General features: G+C 37.6%; 1 long non-coding RNA gene across 2 annotated transcripts; it reads left to right on the top strand.

Moving 5' to 3' along the window:
• Positions 1–2,054: 2,054 nt before the first annotated feature.
• Positions 2,055–7,244, top strand: LOC105055810 (uncharacterized). Of its 2 annotated transcripts, none has more exons than XR_012135990.1 (3): positions 2,055–2,500; positions 4,257–4,362; positions 6,574–7,244. It is a non-coding gene; the product is annotated as an uncharacterized lncRNA (long non-coding RNA). The 2 variants fall into 2 exon arrangements; XR_012135991.1 differs by having other exon boundaries at positions 4,257–6,591; positions 6,680–7,244.
• Positions 7,245–7,670: the final 426 nt, after the last annotated feature.

Genomic DNA, 7,670 nt, shown 5'->3' with positions numbered 1-7,670 from the left:
GACCCATATTTTTGATGGATAAAACTTTCTCCTATTTCTTAAATAAATAGTACTCATGAAAAAAATAACTTCTTTATTCAAAAATATAAAAATATAGATACATTGATCAATAGAAAAGTTTTTTTTGATGATAATGGATGCTAAGGAATAGCCACCAATCCTTTATTGAAAAAGAGTAAATGAGAAGATTTATAGGTTCTAAAAAGTTACAAAAATAGAGGACTCAGAAAAAAAATTATAAGTTCCCAAAAAATTACAAAATGTGGATATTGGTATATTTAATTGCTGTCCAAACCTTTTCAAAATCAGTAACCATGTTTGATTTACACAAGATAGACCAATCGTTGAAGTGATTTAGAGCATTAGACACTACCGAAGCAGAAGACGAGATTTTGTGAAGAGTCTAGTATTGCGCTCTTTCTAATATGACCACACCACTGGAGCCATCAGCATTAGAATGATTGGTTGAAATCATTTGAGGAAGGTTTTCAGAATCCATTCATGGCAAAGGAAGTTGAACGATGATTGAGGATAAAGAACTTTTAGTGGTGAGCAGAATAATTTTCAAATGTCAGATAAAATATAACAGTTGGAGAGCAAATGATCAACTGTTTCCGACACTTCTCCATAGATTATAAAATTTTCTAAGTATTGGCCAAGCTTTTTACTTGGAAGTTCTTTGATATTAAGCTTATTTTTTCAACATAATTATTTTTAGTAGAGTAGCGATCTTCTATAGAGATGGAGCAAAGCAGTATTTGATACCTTTAGGTTGCGTTTAGTAGCTGGCAATCTATTTAGATTGCTGACAATTTAAAGGGGCCCATCAGATTATCATGTTTGGTATGTCTTTTGGGTTGGTAATCCAGATTATCAAGTAATCAACATTACTTTTTCTGAGGTTATCTGAATTATCAAGGAGAGGGGTGGCTATCCAGATTATCACTACTTTAGTAATCTTGTAAAAAATTTTCTGAATGAAACTGCCCTCTTTCTCTCTACCTCTCCTCGCGGCCTCCTCCTCAACCTCCTCCACTGCTTCTTCTTCCTCTTCCTCTGTGGCCTCCTCCATCATCCTCCTCTCCGGCAACCTCTTCCTCAATCTCCTTGATGGAGCTGGATGAGGCGAGAGATGTCTCTGGAGATGCGGACTAGAGGTAGGGTGCAGGCGAAAAAGGCATTTTGAGAGCGGGGGGCGTGATTGTCGAGCCAGACGTATCCGCATATGGCCCTCGGTCGTCACCATAGGTGGAGAAACTCCCGGCACCGTGGCCAGAGCTGGGTAGAGCCGGCGATGCCGAAGACAACATGGCGGAGGGAAAGTGGCGTGGCAGTGTCATCCTCTAAGGAGGGGAGCCGGGAGAAGAGGCGCGGGCGGTAGAGTCATGGCAGCAGGGGGCAGCACGGGTGGTCGGGAGGCCAGGGTGTGGCGGCCAAGGCAGTGTGAGAGGTCGGCGGGTTGGAGTGCGGTGCCGGAGGTGCGACGGGCAGATGTAGGTTCGCCGAAGGGCCAGGAGGCGATGCAGGAGAGTGGAAGGAGGCATGTAAGGTCGGGGGGGCAGCGAAGGCCACTGGGGGTTGGGGGAAGGGGGATCGGAGTGTGGCATGCGGGGGAAGGAGAAGAAAGGGAGAAAAAAATAAAAAAATAATAAAAAATATAAAAATATAAAATAATATATTTTTTTATATAATAATTTTTATCATTAAAAAATTAAATAAATAATTTAAAATATTAAACTAATAATTTGATTTAATGATATTTTGAGAATTTGATTTTATATTATCAACAATCTGATTATCATATCAAATATATTAATCAAAATTTTTAATAATTTTATTATAATATTATCTATATATATCAAATATAACAATCAATATTATTAATAATTTATTTAAATTATAAATAATTTAAATTATTAAATAATTTAAATTATAAATAATTTAAATTATTAAATAATTTAAATTATCATTTTCCGGCAATGCATCAGATGCAATGTTAGGGACGACAATAGAAAAGTTGACAAGTCTGTCTCTCATGTTTTCCCGTGAAAGAATGGATCCATGGGCTATTCAATACGGAACTAGAACCAGAGCCGGCACATTGTTTGCGGACATTAATTCAATTATTTCTCACCCAATCCCTTGGCTATCCCGCTCCTTTCTCCATGGCCGAGCTCCGAATCCCTCGCTGCCCCCTGGAGCCAGATCTCGGCCTCCCTCCCTTTGAATTGGCGATGCGAGAGCAAGAGAGCGATGGGAAGAGACGTTGGTGAGAAAGTCGGCATCTTTTTCTTCCCTTCTCCTCAACAGCTCAACCTCCGGTCTCTTCTTTTGCTTCTTCTCTTCCTCTTTGGCAGTGGATGATCCGATGATGAGATGCTTCGAAATGCCTCGTCTTCTACTTCTCCTCAACAGGCTGTAAGAAGAAGTCGCAGCGGCAGAAAGAAGGGATCTTTAAGTCGGAGGGACTTTCATATCGCTTTGGGAAGCCTCACTGGAGGTTTAGCTCTCATGGCCTTCTCCCTACATTCTCTCTTTCGGTATCGGTGATTATCATGGTCTGTTGGTTAAGATTTCGGTTGGATGTAATTGGGAATCATGACATCTTCGATTTTGATACTTTTTGGAAGAAAAACAAATCAATTTGATTTGAAGAAGTTGTTATATGGATGCGTTATCGAAAAAATCACGGATCTGGTTTTCAATGTTGAAGTGGACCTGGTAATCGTTACTGTTGCTTAGCAACGAAGTGTTTGTTCTGATAGAAACCCCTGTTCTGGAATGGACTTTTATCTCTTCCTGCGTTGCACTCTGAGCATTCAACTTTCTCATCTTTCTACGATAAACGACTTCTACCAGACTACATTAGCCTCCCTAATAAACCTCTCAGTGCATCCAAAACTCCAACTTTTTTAGATATGTAACTGAAGAGGCCGTGCTTTCTGAACTTTGAGAATGTGACTCCATTGTTTGCTTATGCATAACAAACTCAGGCTAGTTAGATTAGCGAACTTTGAAATTTCACATTTTGAAGAAAATATGCTGGCAACAAACCTTCACCTTAATTTCCATTAGGTATGAATGAACCACTTTTGGTATATGTCCATTCTATTCACACTCTCATATAGTGCCCAATGTAAACTTATGCTCTGAGCTATTGATTATCTTGGTATCTTTTTATCCTATCATCCTCTGTTAGGTTCTCCAATATGAAACATAGCATTGCCAATTTTGCTGTCAGAAATTGATTGCCAACATGATCACCCAAAAAGAGATCATGATGCTTTTATATTTGCCCCGAATCCTGATAGGTCATAGCTCAGTTCATACTTTATAAACAATCCATCTGTGAGCGATCATGTGCTTAAAATACTGGGACATTTTTGCTAAAAATACGTTAATTATATTTTCATTGACAAGTTGGTGATGCCCTTCTTGAACAAGTTCAATATTTATAGCATACTGAATTATGAACTTCCTCACTTTTACACAGCAAACATTCCCAAGCCACTTAGTGAACCATGATAAAAAGGGTTTCCAGCTAACATGCCTTAATGTTTCAAGCATTTGATAACTCAAAGATGGGCTGTGTACATATTAAATTTTGACCAGTTAAGGCAAATATAGTAGTACTGGTGATCATTTCTTGGGTAACATTGCTGATAACCAAGCACCAATAGCAATATTGACACAGTGACAATTGACATGTGATATATTTCATGCTGCAGAACTTGATTTTATGCATCTATGCATGCATGTGCATGTTAGCTTGTATCATCAAATGCATGAGCAACACTTGCTTCACAATATCAAGAGGGTATTCACATCAACAGTTGACTATCGTTGCTGTTAAAAATATTATGGATTTAACATGTTGCATTTGATCACCATAATATGTCAATATCTGCAGATTGTTGATCAGAGTCCTATTTCCTTGCGGTATCTGTATGTGTATAGATATACAAGTATAGTGGGTAGAATTCTCTTTTATGACCTCTAATGAAATAGCCATCACCATATGAAACCGTCAAGGCTCATCTTGGATGACATTTACATGTAGGGTTAGGAAACCAACCGGCACCCGAGGTCTTGTTCCAGTGTAATAATTGGTGTGTGTCGTGAGGGCCATGCAATATGGATGGGGATGACATCAATCCAATGTTTTTGGGCTCTCACCTAATGGAGCAAGAACAAGATTACCCCTTCTCCATTGCCTGTGTGGTAATTGACATGAATTTTTTGGGTCAACTATGCAGGTAGGGCTTCGTTAACCTGAAAGCCATGGACCAGCTGCACGGGCCAATCACGAGACCAGCACAAGGTGTCCACAAGCTTATGGTCAAATGATCCATGTTCCCCAGGGTGATGAGTTGGACCTTTCTGTCTAGCCTCTGGTTCTGTTTTATATTTGGAAGAAAGTTGCAGTATTTGCCTTAGATATTTTCCTGTATTATGTAACCTCAGAATTGTTAAATGATAGATGTGACAATAATGTTTGAGATGCATTTATTACTTAAATAGATTAAACATCTAAGGTTGTTTGATGATTCTGTCCAAATATAACACACAACATATGCCTCTTTCTCAGGTGAATGAGATAACTCTTGCCTTGATAGAAATCAACACAATATGGGTCATAGCTTGGTGTTGAAAACTCTGTGCTACTTAACACAGGGGTCAACATATTATGTGGTCTCTGGTGCTAAATCTGTAGGCCATGCAACATTTGATGGACTTTCTACTGAACATGCCTAATCTTAGGAGGGAGTATTCCCATTCATATTTGTTGCAAATCGGAAGATAAGTTGACTGAGAGAAGCAGAAATGCCCAGAGTTATCATTCCTGGATAATTATTGCTCCAAAAAAAAAAGAAGAAAAAACAGTTTCTGATTACCCAACAAATAGCTGAGGAATAATTCATGAAATTCGGCATTGAATAGTTTGATAATTTGATCACTTCTTGGAATGATTAAATGCTCCATTTAGCGAATGGCAAGTTCATGAATCTTGAAAATTAGAAAGTCTTTTTATGATCTGAAAAATATCGTTACCGGATAATTACTGAATGAGGCATCGTGAAATTCAGCGAACAATTTAACCAATGTCAAGTACATGAATCTTGAATAATTAGCAAATCTTTTGATCACTTTGCAAATATCATGATTATTCCTGTCCCTTACAATATATTAGGTATTAATGACATTAGTTCAAATGAATCCTAATCTTTGTGGCTGTTCATTGTGTTGTCCACATACCTAGGAAGGTGTAGCCTTTAAGTCCCCCTCTCAACCTTATCCATATATCGCTTCTCTCTCTCTCTCTCTCTCTCTCTCTCTCTCTCTCTTTCTCTATCTATCCATCTATCTGTCTGTCTATCTATCTATCTATCTATCAATATATCTATCTGAGTATGTGGGTTTGTGCCGGAGAATTTTTTGGTAGGTAAGCTGGGTCAAAATCCTGCTTTTGAGATAAGAGAGACTTTGGGGACTTGGGTCCAGTCCCATTTATATGTAACTAATGGCAAAAGACCTTGTTCCCATCAACTTCCTCAAACTAGTAAGTTATTCTTCCAATGCAGCTGGTTCTTACCATTCATTTTACTCAATTTCATGAAGTTGCTAGTCAGGGCCAGCATCTGTTAGGATGCTAGGAATGAGAGGACCGTTATGAGCTGTCCTCAAAGAGGAAGGTGAGAAGAATGAAAAAGTGGACAGAAATGATCCAAATTTTTGCAGTTGGTGTTTTTCCAGTAGGTATTATACAATCTTGTATTTCTTTTCCTGAAATCGCCCATGATTTTTTTTCCTTAAATATCTCTCTCAATTGCTTATATTGCATGGGTGCCTTTGTTCCAATTGGAATGACCACAAAACTGATTTTTGTTTGTTAAATGTGGAATGACTTTGTATTGTCTTCTCAGTATAGGTCGTGAATTGTATATGCTTCTTTAGTAGTTTTTGTTTTAAGACATTCAGTTCTACCATATTATCAAATATAGTTGCCATTTGGAAGTTAAAAAAAAAGTTGCATAAGTAACTTTCTCACATAGCATTTGCTACAGCTGATCATTTCTATGTATGACTTTATAATCAGAAACTCAAACAGAAATTCCTTATGTCAATCTCTGCATGCTATTCTTCCTGCCTAGATTATTTCGATGACTATGGTAATCTCCAAGGTTGGCTCCTTAGTTTTATGTGCTCAGCTGCATATGAGGAAGGTTGGCTTTTAAAAAGTCAGCTGACTATTTAGATTTCATTCACAAACCAGTCTCTTGCTCTCAGCTTCTGTGAGTAGGATTATGTGATGGATGCAAAGGGTTGGTATCAAACTGAGTGCCAGTTGTAGATGTTCATAACCGCTGTAGCTCTTATCTTGATCTATGTTTATAATTTGGACCACGTCGAGCTGAAATAAGGTTTTTTTGGCATGTCTTTTGCATCTTATACTTATGAGTGAATATTACATTATTCCTTTACATAATTCCTTTACATAATTTATTTATTCATTTTTCATTTAAGTACTTTTTTATGTGCACGTGTTTCACTGTTGTTTTTGATATGTTGCAGGCCTATTGATATGGATGGGTAAGGCTTCTTGAGTACATTTTCGTTATCTTATAGTCTGAGTCTTTCTTTATCATTGGTATTATTTATATGTTTACTTATTATGCAGGTGTTTTGTTATTGTCTTTTTTTATCTTGATGCCCAGTGGCCTCAACGGTGTGACCTTTTTAACTGTGAAATTTCTTGTTGTGGTACCATTACTCTTTAGATAGATATTCTATTGGAGGACTGCAACAAAGGCCAGATATTGTTGCAGTTGTAGAAGGCATCAAGAATCCATCAGCAATATTTGTCTGCACCTTGGTATGGTAGCTACCAAGTCATTATGAACTACATTGACAAGCTGCAACAATGATCTCATATTTTATTTAATGAGCTCAGCCATTATTAAATGCTAGCTAGGCAAAATGGAAAAAGAAACATGTCAATGGACAGCTCAAAGATTACCAGACATATTCTTAAGTTGCAGATTAGACTTAAAATTTCTGCTCTGCAGATCATAAGGGTATTGAGTAAATTTCTGCTCTGCAGGTCATAAGGGTATTGAGTTCATATAAATTACTGTGGTTAGCCTAATTGGACTACGAGCTATGCCCTATCACTGTAATTCCTTGTTGTAGAAACATTTGTAAACATTTATGCCAAAATGATTATCTTTTATTTGCCGCTTCTTTTCAAATTGTTACTTGCATTTCTAACCAAAAAGAAGTTAAATATTATATTAATGAGGTTAAATAGGTACATGCTGGAATGGACTGGGGGGAATCTCCTTTTTCTTGCTTGTTGAAACAACAATTCCTGGGGTTGCTTGGAGGAAGATTACCTTTTTATTTTTTGTCAAATTACGAAGCAGAGCTTGGGAGTATGGAACTCTATTCCATTTTTGGTGTAATGTTTCCGGTTCTGCTTGCGATGGTTTGACAATTTTTCTTTGACTTGGAATTTGAGGAACTAAGAGGGCAAGAATATGGTGTGCTTCAATTGCATGCTAGGTAGTACTTGTCCTGATTCTGGAAGTTGATATTTTACCAGATCAGGCAAGAAATGTCATGTTGCACTTCATTTCATTTTCTGCAAGAATTTTGCAGTTCACTGCTTG

The sequence above is a fragment of the Elaeis guineensis genome, chromosome 12 (assembly GCF_000442705.2).
Source record: "Elaeis guineensis isolate ETL-2024a chromosome 12, EG11, whole genome shotgun sequence".
Lineage (NCBI taxonomy): Eukaryota > Viridiplantae > Streptophyta > Magnoliopsida > Arecales > Arecaceae > Elaeis > Elaeis guineensis.
Note: the sequence above shows the minus strand (reverse complement) of the source record. Positions and strands in the feature narration are given on the sequence as shown.